This window comes from Triticum dicoccoides, chromosome 5A (genome assembly GCF_002162155.2).
Source record: "Triticum dicoccoides isolate Atlit2015 ecotype Zavitan chromosome 5A, WEW_v2.0, whole genome shotgun sequence".
NCBI classification, from domain to species: Eukaryota; Viridiplantae; Streptophyta; class Magnoliopsida; order Poales; family Poaceae; genus Triticum; species Triticum dicoccoides.
Genome location: NC_041388.1, coordinates 66,671,261 through 66,683,931, shown reverse-complemented (window position 1 = coordinate 66,683,931; position 12,671 = coordinate 66,671,261).

Below are 12,671 nucleotides of genomic sequence, written 5' to 3'. Positions count from 1 at the left end.
GTGGGAAATGGTTCCAAAGTCGATGTGATCGCGGTCGGCACGCTACCTCTACATCTACCTTCAGGATTAGTATTAGACATAAATAATTGTTATTTGGTGCCAGCGTTGAGCATGAACATTATATCTGGATCTTGTTTGATGCGAGACGGTTATTCATTTAAATCAGAGAATAATGGTTGTTCTATTTATATGAGTAATATCTTTTATGGTCATGCACCCTTGAAGAGTGGTCTATTTTTGATGAATCTCGATAGTAGTGATACACATATTCATAATGTTGAAGTCAAAAGATGCAGAGTTGATAATGATAGTGCAACTTATTTGTGGCACTGCCGTTTAGGTCATATCGGTGTAAAGCGCATGAAGAAACTCTATACTGATGGACTTTTGGAACCACTTGATTATGAATCACTTGGTACTTGTGAACCATGCCTCATGGGTAAGATGACTAAAACGCCGTTCTTCGGTACTATGGAGAGAGCAACAGATTTGTTTGAAATCATACATACAGATGTATGTGGTCCAATGAATGTTGAGGCTCGTGGCGGATATCGTTATTTTCTCACCTTCACAGATGATTTAAGCAGATATGGGTATATCTACTTAATGAAACATAAGTCTGAAACATTTGAAAAGTTTAAAGAATTTCAGAGTGAAGTCGAAAATAATCGTAACAAGAAAATAAAGTTTCTACGATCTGATCGTGGAGGAGAATATTTGAGTTACGAGTTTGGTCTACATTTGAAACAATGCGGAATAGTTTTGCAACTCACGCCACCCGGAACACCACAGCGTAATGGTGTGTCCAAACGTCGTAATCGTACTTTATTAGATATGGTGCGATCTATGATGTCTCTTACTGATTTACCGTTATCGTTTTGGGGTTATGCTTTAGAGACGGCTGCATTCACGTTAAATAGGACACCATCGAAATACGTTGAGACGACGCCTTATGAACTGTGGTTTGGCAAGAAACCAAAGTTGTCGTTTCTAAAAGTTTGGGGCTGCGATGCTTATGTGAAAAAGCTTCAACCTGATAAGCTCGAACCCAAATCGGAGAAATGTGTCTTCATAGGATACCCAAAGGAGACTGTTGGGTACACCTTCTATCACAGATCCGAATGCAAGACTTTTGTTGCTAAATTCGGAGTTTTTCTAGAGAAGGAGTTTCTCTCGAAAGAAGTGAGTGGGAGAAAAGTAGAACTTAATGAGGTAACTATACCTACTCCCTTATTGGAAAGTAGTACATCACAGAAACCGGTTAGTGAGGAAGCTAATGATAATGATCATGAAACTTCAGATCAAGTTACTACCAAACCTCGTAGATCAACCAGAGTAAGATCCGCACCAGAGTGGTACGGTAATCCTATTCTGGAAGTCATGCTACTAGATCATGATGAACCTACAAACTATGAAGAAGCGATGGTGATCCTAGATTCCGCAAAATGGCTAGAAGCCATGAAATCTGAGATGGGATCCATGTATGAGAACAAAGTGTGGACTTTGGTTGACTTGCCCGTTGATCGGCAAGCAATTGAGAATAAATGGATCTTTAAGAAGAAGACTGACGCTGACGGTAATGTTACTGTCTATAAAGCTTGACCTGTTGCAAAAGGTTTTTGACAAGTTCAAGGGATTGACTATGATGAGACCTTCTCACCCGTAGCGATGCTTAAGTCTGTCCGAATCATGTTAGCAATTGCCACATTTTATGATTATGAAATTTGGCAAATGGATGTCAAAACTGCATTCCTGAATGGGTTTCTGGAAGAAGAGTTGTATATGATGCAACCAGAAGGTTTTGTCGATCCAAAGGGAGCTAACAAAGTGTGCAAGCTCCAGCGATCCATTTATGGACTGGTGCGAGCCTCTCGGAGTTGGAATAAATGCTTTGATAGTGTGATCAAAGCATTTGGTTTTATACAGACTTTTGGAGAAGCCTGTATTTACAAGAAAGTGAGTGGGAGCTCTGTAGCATTTCTGATATTATATGTGATGGCATATTATTGATTGGAAATAATATAGAATTTCTGGATAGCATAAAGGGATACTTGAATAAGAGTTTTTCAATGAAAGACCTCGGTGAAGCTGCTTACATATTTGGCATTAAGACCTACAGAGATAGATCAAGACGCTTAATTGGACTTTCACAAAGCACATACCTTGACAAGGTTTTGAAGAAGTTCAAAATGGATCAAGCAAAGAAAGGGTTCTTGCCTGTGTTATAAGGTGTGAAGTTGAGTAAGACTCAATTTCCGACCACCGCAGAAGATAGAGAGAAAATGAAAGATGTTCCCTATGCTTCAGCCATAGGCTCTATCATGTATGCAATGTTGTGTACCAGACCTGATGTGTGCCTTGCTATAAGTCTAGCAGGGAGGTACCAAAGTAATCCAGGAGTGGATCACTGGACATCGGTCAAGAACATCCTGAAATACCTGAAGAGGACTAAGGATATGTTTCTCGTATATGGAGGTGACAAAGAGCTCATCGTAAATGGTTATGTTGATGAAAGCTTTGACACTGATCTGGACGATTCTAAATCGCAAACCGGATACGTATGTTTACTAAACGGAGGAGCTGTCAGTTGGTGCAGTTCAAAACAAAGCGTCATGGCGGGATCTACATGTGAAGCAGAGTACATAGCTGCTTCAGAAGCAGCAAATGAAGGAGTCTGGATGAAGGAGTTCATATCCGATCTAGGTGTCATACATAGTGCATCGGGTCCAATGAAAATCTTTTGTGACAATACTAGTGCAATTACCTTGGAAAAGGACTCCAGATTTCACAAGAGAACCAAGCACATCAAGAGACGCTTCAATTCCATTCGGGATTTAGTCCAAGTGGGAGACATAGAAATTTGCAAGATACATACAGATCTGAATGTTGCAGACCCGCTGACTAAGCCTCTTCCACGAGCAAAACATGATCAGCACCAAGGCTCCATGGGTGTTAGAATCATTACTATGTAATCTAGATTATTGACTCTAGTGCAAGTGGGAGACTGAAGGAAATATGCCCTAGAGGCAATAATAAAGTTATTATTTATTTCCTTATATCATGATAAATGTTTATTATTCATGCTAGAATTGTATTAACCGGAAACATAATACATGTGTGAATACATAGACAAACATAGTGTCACTAGTATGCCTCTACTTGACTAGCTCGTTGATCAAAGATGGTTAAGTTTCCTAGCCATAGACATGAGTTGTCATTTGATTAACGGGATCACATCATTAGGAGAATGATGTGATTGACTTGACCCATTTTGTTAGCTTAGCACTTGATCGTTTAGTTTGTTGCTATTGCTTTCTTCATGACTTATACATGTTCCTGTGACTATGAGATTATGCAACTCCCGTTTACCGGAGGAACACTTTGTGTGCTACCAAACGTCACAACGTAACTGGGTGATTATAAAGGTGCTCTACAGGTGTCTCTGAAGGTACTTGTTGGGTTGGCGTATTTCGAGATTAGGATTTGTCACTCTGGTTGTCGGAGAGGTATCTCTGGGCCCTCTCGGTAATGCACATCACATAAGCCTTGCAAGCATTGCAACTAATAAGTTAGCTGCGAGATGATGTATTATGGAACGAGTAAAGAGACTTGCCGGTAACGATATTGAACTAGGTATTGAGATACCGACGATCAAATCTCGGGCAAGTAACATACCGATGAAAAAGGGAACAACGTATGATGTTATGCGGTCTGACCGATAAAAGATCTTCGTAGAATATGTAGGAGCCAATATGAGCATCCAGGTTCCGCTATTGGTTATTGACCGGAGAGATGTCTCGGTCATGTCTACATTATTCTCGAACCCATAGGGTCCGCACGCTTAACATTACGATGACAGTTTCATTATGAGTTTATATATTTTGATGTACCGAAGGTTGTTCGAAGTCCCGGATATGATCACGGACATGACGAGGAGTCTCGAAATGGTCGAGACATAAAGATCAATATATTGGACGGCTATATTCGGACACCGGAAGTGTTTCAGGTGATTTCGGAGAAAACCGGAGTGCCAGAAGGGTTACCGGAACCCCTCGGGGAAGTATTGGGCCTTAGTGGGCCTGAGGGGAGAGAGAGGGCAGCAGCCCAGGAGGTGGCGCGCCCCTCCCATGGGGAGTCCGAATCAGACTAGGGGAGGGGGGCGCGGCCCCTCTTTCCCTCTCCCTCTCCCTCTCTTTCCTTCCCCCTTCTCTCTTCCTAGTTGGACTAGGAAAGGGGAGTCCTACTCGTACTAGGAGGAGGAGTCCCCCCTCCTTGGCGCGCCCCAAGGGCGGGCCGACCTCTCCCCCTTGATCCTTTATATACAGGGCAGGGGGGCACCTCTAGACACACAAGTTCATCTTCGTGATCGTTCTCTTAGCCGTGTGTGGTGCCCCCCTCCACCATAATCCTCGATAATATTGTAGCGGTGCTTAGGCGAAGCCCTGCGACGGTAGAACATCAAGATCGTCACCATGCCATCGTGCTAACGGAACTCTTCCCCGACACTTTGCTGGATCGGAGTCCGGGGATCGTCATCGAGCTGAACGTGTGCTAGAACTCGGAGGTGCCGTAGTTTCGGTGCTTGATTGGTCGGGCCGTGAAGATGTACGACTACATCAACCGCGTTGTGCTAACGCTTCCTCTTCCGGTCTACGAGGGTACGTAGACAACACTCTCCCCTCTCGTTGCTATGCATCACCATGATCTTGCGTGTGCGTAGGAATTTTTTTTGAAATTACTACGTTCCCCAACAGCTAGCATACACAACCTGGGACGCTTAGTAGAATGAAATGGATCTGCGCCTGGTTGGTTAGTCTTCTACAACGAAAAGATGAATTGGATTGTTAGAAATCATGTGAAAATGCACACGCACCAAATCCTAACAAAAATTGCAAGGCTATTGAATGTACACAAGACCCAGTATCACACATCAGTTCAACATGAGAAGTAAATAATCACAGTTGATCCGACGGACATTAGAATAACTACACACACAAAATCCATTTTCGGAATTGCAACATATGAACTTAATGGGAATTTCACTCGTAGCGCTTAGAATTCAGTTTTCGGTAGTTCGACACACGGTGTATCAAATAAAAACGCACAAGATTTGAAATTTCCGTTGTCGGAATAGCAAGAGAGGAATTTACTGCTGAGGTCTGAGATGAAGGCATGGTTGGGCCATCCGGTGGTGTTGCTCCCGACATCAAGCAGCTATAGCCGTGTGCCACATGGGCGACTGAATGCTGGAAGCGTGTGCTCACCAGATGGTTGGCCAGGACGACCTTGGCGCCCTTCCCCATGAGTAACTTGACGGATGGCATGGAGACGCGATGCGGTTGTCGTCAGTGATGTTTTGTCCGTCGTCTAGCAGAACATTCAGATCGGCACTAAGGAACACCTGTTGGTGTCAAAACCGGTGGATCTCGGGTAGGGGGTCCCGAACTGTGCGTCTAGGATCGATGGTAACAGGAGACGGGGGACACGGTGTTTACCCAGGTTCGGGCCCTCTCTATGGAGGTAATACCCTACGTCATGCTTGATTGATCTTGATGAATATGAGTGTTACAAGAGTGAATCTACCACGAGATCGTAGTGGCTAAACCCTATAAGCCTAGCCTATATGACTATGGTAATGAGTATATCCTTTCTGGACTAACCCCTCCGGTTTATATAGACACCGGGGAGATCTAGGGTTTACATAGAGTCGGTTACATAAGATGGAATCTTCATAGTCGGTCGCCAAGCTTGCCTTCCACGCCAAGGAGAGTCCAATCCGGACACAGGTACAGTCTTCAGCCTTCATGTCTTCACAGCCCATCAGTCCAGCCCAATAGATAACAGGCCGGATGCCCGAGGACCCCTTAGTCCAGGACTCCCTCAGTAGACCCTGAACCAGTCTTCAATAACAAGGTGTTCGGCACACAAATTGTCTTCGGCATTGCAAGGAGGGTTCCTCCAAGTGATGTATTCGGCCATCGGTTCGATGTCGCTCTCCCCGACCTCTGCGTGTTAAATAACATCGCCTTCCACGTGTCAAGCAAAGGCGGAAGGTCAGGGTATTTTTGCAGATAACATCCTGTCCATTGAAGGAAGAGCGCCTATTAAAGAGATTGGATCCTAGATCCATTCGGCACCACGCAGAGGAAATCCCCAGAAACTGCTTAGGAGAAACCATTCCAGCATGGCTAGCGCCCCTAGCTCCTCCACCTGTTCCGGCCCAGAGAAAGGCTAGTGCGAGAGGTGTTCAGTGTCCCACAGTCAATTGACGAAGCTGCAGGCAGAGGGATTTCTTCCCCCCGTGGATCTAGTTCCTGTTCGAGTGGAGCTAGATTCCTTCAATGGTGAGATTCAGGCAAATGACTTCCCCAATCCATCTAGGGGAGAGCGAGTATGTTTTGTCCCCTACCTACTAAGGGGCGTTGGATTTCCCATTCATCCATTCCTCTGAGGGCTTCTGGAATACTATGGCCTCCAGCTGCACAACTTCTGCCTCCATTCTACACATTGCGGGTTACATCGCTTTATGTGAACTATTCCTGGGTATCGAGGCTCATTTCGAGCTGTGGAGGAAGTTGTTCTGTCTTGTCCCACGTAATCACGAGGGGTCAATATTTGAAGTGGGCGGAGCCGAAGTATGGCGTATCACTGATACCGGATATCTGTCTGGCACACCAAGGAAGACAACCGAAGAATGGCCTTCCGAATGGTTCTATATTGAGGACGTCGCACTCCTGACCCAGTTCGAGAGGGTCTTCTTGAAATTGCGAGCGTTCCATTGAAGAAATGCCACAGTTGGCATCCTCGGAGTCTTGAAGAGGATGACAGCGCAGAAGTTTGCCAGCTTATGAGCGAGATAAAGACGCTCGCTCAGTCCGAACTCACAATAATCGAGGTAATGGCGATGTCCATAGTGCGTGGGGTTCAGCCTCTATAATACTGTAACACCCCATATGTAACCTGCCATATTTGTATTCCAACTCTTGCCATTTCCGGCACTAAGTTATGAATTTTCCTCGTTGTCGGGTTTTTGTCTCCGTGTTGCTTTTGTCTTTGTCATGCATCTCATATCATGTCATCATGTGCATCGCATTTGCATACGTGTTCGTCTCATGCATCCGAGCATCTTCCCCGTTGTCCGTTTTGCATTCCGGCGCTCCTATGTCCTCCGGTGTCCCCTTTTACCTCTTTTCGTGTGCGGGTGTTAAACGTTCTCGGATTGGACCGAGACTTGCCAAGCGGCCTTGGTTTACTACCGGTAGACCGCCTGTCAAGTTTCGTGCCATTTGGACTTTTTTTGATACTCCAACGGTTAACTGAGGGACCATAAAGGCCTCGTGTGTGTTATAGCCCAACACCCCTCCAAAGTGGCCCAAAACCCACCAAAACCCCCTCCATCATCTCGATCGTTCGATCACAATCGTGTGGCCGCAAACCGTTCTCAATTTGGAGCCTCCTAGCTCCCTCTACCTATAAAAAGGCATCTTCCCTGAAATTTTCGGATCAAACCCTAGATCCCTCTCCCCTTCACGCGCCCGGACGTGTCCGCCCGCCGCTGGACACGTCCCGGACCAATCAGAGAGCGCCGCGTGTCCCGCTGGCCGTCTCCCGCGCCCCTGCCCTCCTGGGCCCGAGGAGGGCCCCTGAGGCCCATCCGGTGCCCCGCGCGACCCGGTCGTCTCCCCGCCGCCCGACGGCCCGCGCCGCCCTCCGCCTCGTCGCCATTCACCTCCTCCGCCACAAGCCACCGCAGCCCACCTCGCCGGTCGCCGTTGATGCCGGCAAGCGCCGCCGACCTCGCGCCGCCCCGACGCCGCGTCTAGCCGTCGCCCGACCGCACCCACGCGCCGTCGCGCCTCGCCGGTCTCCGCCCGCGTCGCCCCGTCGTCTCTCCTGCGAGCCCCTCCTGAGCCGCCTCAGTTCGCGTGCACCCGACCGCTACAGTAAACCCTAGATCTGGGAGGTCGTTTTCTACCAAGTACCAGTATTTCTTTTGCATTCTTCATCGCATCATAACTCTGCAACCGTGGCTCCATTTTGGGCGTATAGCATATCAAATTGTTCGTCTCGATGAGTACTTCATTTCTTTCCATTGCACCATGTTCATATGAGTTCATCTTGATGCCCTAAATGCTGTTACAAGAGTGCTATGTAATGTTAGTTTCAGATTCTTATCAGAGATTGGACATTTTTCATTTTTGCCATGATTAATGTGTGCCTCCGATGAACTTGAGCCCTACATGTGTTTTGAAGTATGCCATGCCATCTTTACAGGGGTGTATGCCATGTATTTTTGTGATCTTTGTGGTGACTAGCACAAGCATGCAAAGTAGCTCTCGTAATGTTGCTGATTTCAGGGACCTAGAAATTTTCTAAGTCTTTGCCCTGTTAATATTTTTATGCCATGTATTCATGTTGCTACAGAGTGATCCATGCCTCTTTTGAGCATGATCAGTAAGGATGATTTTGAGATAATGTTATGCTCTATCCATCCATGTCTTTGTTTGAAATTATGGAGTCCCCTAGCATGATTCAATCTTGCTCTACTTTTGCTACAAAATGTTCCTGGAAGATTTTTTACATGTTAAGCAATTTTGCCAAGGTTGTTATAGTTTATCCATGCATGCTATGAGTGTGCTCTTGCCATGGTTAGCTCATTTATCATGTCTAAGTGCTGGGTGTATGCTTAGTTTGACATGCAATGCCTTGTGGTGAGTGCATCGAGCTTGTAAACATGCCTCGTGAATCTGTTTTGCCATGTTCCAGTTTTCTGCTAAGTCTGAATCTATTAACGAAACTTGCTATGTTCACATGGTTGCCATTGTATTTTCTGATCCCTTTTGTCTTATGGTCAGTAAGGGACTTTTGTTGTATGCTTTGAGTAGCTTCATGCCATGCCTTGCTTTTCCATGATATGTTCCTGTAGTCTGTAACCTGATATCTTTTGCACTTTTGTCATGCTTGTTTGAACATGCTATTGTGTGATTTAGCCGTAGCTTAGTGTTCATCTTTTGTCAAGCATCTTGAGTGGATCACTGCCATGTGATTTGTTGCTATGTTAGAGTGCAGTAGCTTGTTGTTCTTGTTGCATTTAGAAGGGCTCGTGCTGTTAATCGCAGCTTTGCGCCATTATTGTTTTGCTTGCCATTTGCAAACCGTGCATCCGATTCCGGTGATCTTTATATCGATTTCGACCGAAATCAACTCATCTTTCCATTGGCACTCTTGGTTTTCCAAGTTGAGGCCAGGTTCAATCTTTCCTTTCCGAAACATGCATATGCATCGCATATCACATCCCGCATATCATGACATGTTTTGCATCATGTTGCTTGCGCATTGCACCATGGTTGATTGTGTCTACCTTTGCTTGTGTTCTTGCTTTGGGTAGAGCCGGGAGACGAGTACGTGATCAAGGAACCAGTTGAGTACGCTTACGAGGATCAATCTAACGTCAACTCGGAGAACTTTGCAGGCAAGATGACCATACCCTCGAAATCATTTCTATCTTTGCTTGCTAGATGCTTGCTCTATTGCTATGCCTATGCTACGATACCTTCCACTTGCTTATCATGCCTCCCATATTGCCATGTCAAACCTCTAACCTACCTTGTCCTAGCAAACCGTTGTTTGGCAATGTTACCGCTTTGCTCAGCCCCTCTTATAGCGTTGCTAGTTGCAGGTGAAGATTGGAGTTTGTTCCTTGTTGGAACATGTTTATTGTTGGGATATAATTATTATATCTTGTCTGCTTTAATGCATCTATATACTTGGTAAAGGGTGGGAGGCTCGTCCTTATGCCTGGTGTTTTGTTCCACTCTTGCCGCCCTAGTTTCCGTCATACCGGTGTTATGTTCCTTGATTTTGCATTCCTTACACAGTTGGGTTATAATGGGAACCCCTTGATAGTTCGCCTTGAATAAAACTCCTCCAGCAAAGCCCAACCTTAGTTTTACCATTCGCCTCCTAGCCTCTTTTTCCCTTGGGTTCCGCAGAGTCAAGGGTCATCTTTATTTTAAACCCCCGGGCCAATGCTCCTCTGAGTGTTGGTCCAAACTAGAGCCCTTTGCAGCGCCCCCTCGGGGAAACTCGAGGTTTGGTTTTAGTTGTACGGAGCGCTCATCCAGTGTGCCCTGAGAATGAGATATGTGAAGCTCCTATCGGGATTTGTCGGCACATTCAGGTGGCTTTGCTGGTTTAGTTTTACCATTGTCGAGATGTCTTGTAACCGGGATTCCGAGTCTGATCGGGTTGTCTTGGGAGAAGGAATATCCTTCATTGACCGTGAGAGCTTGTGATGGGCTAAGTTGGGATAACCCTGCAGGGATTTGAACTTTCGAAAGCCATGCCCGTGGTTATGGGCAGATGGGAATTTGTCAATGTCCGGTTTGTAGAAAACCTGAAACTTAACTTAATTAAAATGAATCAACAGCGTGTGTAGCCCTGATGGTCTCTTTTCGGCGGAGTCCGGGAAGAGAACACGATCTCGTGTTATGCTTGAATCGTAGGTTGTTCTAGGATCACTTCTTGATCATAGTTTCTCGACAGTGCCTTGCCTTCTCTTCTAGCTCTCATTTGCGTATGTTAGCCACCATATATGTTAGTGCTTGCTGCAGCTCCACCTCATACCTTTTACCCTACCTATAAGCTTAAATAGTCTTGATCACGAGGGTGTGAGATTGCTGAGTCCCCGTGACTCACAAATTCCTTCAAAACCAGTTGCAGGGACCGATGATACCGCTCCAGGAGATTTGAATGAGCTCAAGTGGGAGTTCGATGAGGACTCAGGACAATACTATGTTTCCTTTCCAGATGATTAGTAGTGGTGCCCAGTTGGGGCGATTGGGGCATTGTTGCATTTGGGGTTGTCTTTATTTTGGTTCCGTAGTCGGACCTTGATTGTATCTGGATGAATGGAATGATATATTTATGCTATTGTGTGACGTGGCGACTGTAAGCCAACTATGTATCTCTTTTCTTATTCAGTACATGGGTTGTGTGAAGATTACCCCACTTGCAACATTGCTTACAATGCGGTTATGCCTCTAAGTCATGCTTCGACATGTGGGAGATATAGCCGCATCGTGGGCGTTACAAGTTGGTAATCAGAGCCTTCCCCGACTTAGGAGCCCCCTGCTTGATCGTATCGCTGGCGTTGTTGAGTCCAGAAAAATGTTTTGAGTCATTTAGGATTATATATATCGGAGAGTAGGATTCTTTTTACTCCTCATTCCCTTCATCGCTCTGGTGAGGCATACTGACGTAGAGTTTTGACTCTTCTCTTCTCAAATTTCACTAAAAAAATTTAGGATGACGCGGGTATCTTGGAATCGTTCTGATGGTTTTGTGATGAGAACATTGTTCTTGGTGCCTCCTGACATTTAGGGGTTGTGGCAGTGTCCCGGGGAGTTGAGCTCTGAGGTGTTGTCATCACAATTTTATCTTTGCAATTCTGGAATACCTGAGTTTCGCCGACATCGAAAATATCTTTTATGCAGTTGTTGGTGAGATAACCTCGACGCCACCCAGTATTGGGGCAGGAGTTCGGGAGTATTGCCATAAATCGTATAACGGATGCTTTTCAAAGGTTGAGGTAAATGATTTCTCAGGTTTCTTGGTTATGTGTTGAAGGATGGATACAGCTAGATGTAGGATTTGCTAGCTTTGGGTGAGATATTATGCTTCCCCTGTATCCCCAACACCTGATTGCATAACCAGGAGAATTTCGGGAGTTTCATAGGTGGGAATTCATGTAGCTCTAGTATTTCTTCCACGGATATTTGGTTCGTGATTGGGTAATCCTCACCAAGTATTTGTTCATATCCGTACCTTGTTGTTTTATTCTTCTACCTCTATCTAAGTGGCTTCTCAATTTATGGAAGTGTGACCATTTCAATTGGATTGCATTTGTTCATTTTGTTTGGATGTTAAGACTATATGTTGCAATTTCGATCCATTTGATTTAGCTTGAATATATGTCTTTCAAGATGCTAATGGATGTCACCCTCTTCAGGATGGCTCCTCCAATGCGTCAGAATCCTGAACCGCCACCACCACCTCCACTTCCGGAGGCATGGCAAGCTGTGATGGCCGCTACCAATGCCAACACTCAGATGCTTATGCAACTCTTGCAAGAGCGCAACCAAGGAAATCAAGGCCATGGCAACTTTCCGAATCAGTTTGCTACACTCAACCAGTTCCTCACAAACCAGCCAAAGACCTTCAGTAACTGTGTCGAGGCAACAGATGCTGATGATTGGCTCGTGGATATCTGCAAGCATTTCGAGTGCTGCAATGTCAGGCCTGAGGACTTTGTCAAGTTTGCCTCGTTCCAACTCAAAGACCAAGCTGCAGAATGGTATCAGCAATAAAAAGATTCCAGAGGAGGTCGTGTGATTACCTGGGATGAATTCCTTCAAGACTTCAAAGCTCACCACATTCCTCAATGTGTTGTTGAGAGCAAGCGTGAGGAGTTCCGCAATCTGAAGCAAGGCAGCTTGTCTATTTACCAGTATAACATCATGTTCCAGAAGCTCGCTCATTTTGCTAAGCAAGACGTCCCCGACAAGAAGAGCATGATTTATCATTTCAGAGGTGGCCTCAGATAAGATCTCCAACTAGCTCTCGTGCTTTTCGAGCCGAAGATGTACGATGAGTTTTACAACATGGCACTG